Raw genomic sequence first — 437 nt, 5'->3', positions numbered from 1 at the left:
GAAAGTATTTTTTTCTTCGTGCGATTCGTCTACAATGAGCATCTTTTGTTTGTAAGCATATGTATGTATTTTATCGTTTACGCCGTATATGAAGTCGAATCGATATCTCTTCCCCACGAAAATTTATCAACTCTCCGTTCTAATCTACTATACGTATTATTATATCAGTAACGTTTCGCGCGAAGACTGGAAGATAAATGACGTGTGTGGGAGTATTGGAAAATTTATATCCAGGTGGAACGTTCACAGCGAATTTATGTATTGTATGTACTTGTTTATCGTTGTTGTACGCACCTGAAGTAATATTACATTCTATACGAATTATAGTTACATATATTTATAATTTTTACTGATTGGTCAGACGCGTACCATTTTTTCGGTTGTATCACACGAGATTGTGAATAGCCTAATAATGAACCGATGTTATTCGGTTTGTT

The sequence above is a fragment of the Trachymyrmex cornetzi genome, unplaced genomic scaffold (genome assembly GCF_001594075.2).
Source record: "Trachymyrmex cornetzi isolate Tcor2-1 unplaced genomic scaffold, Tcor1.1 scaffold303, whole genome shotgun sequence".
In the NCBI taxonomy this organism is placed as follows: domain Eukaryota; kingdom Metazoa; phylum Arthropoda; class Insecta; order Hymenoptera; family Formicidae; genus Trachymyrmex; species Trachymyrmex cornetzi.
The sequence above is the reverse complement of the archived record's forward strand: the minus strand, read 5'-3'. Positions refer to the sequence as shown.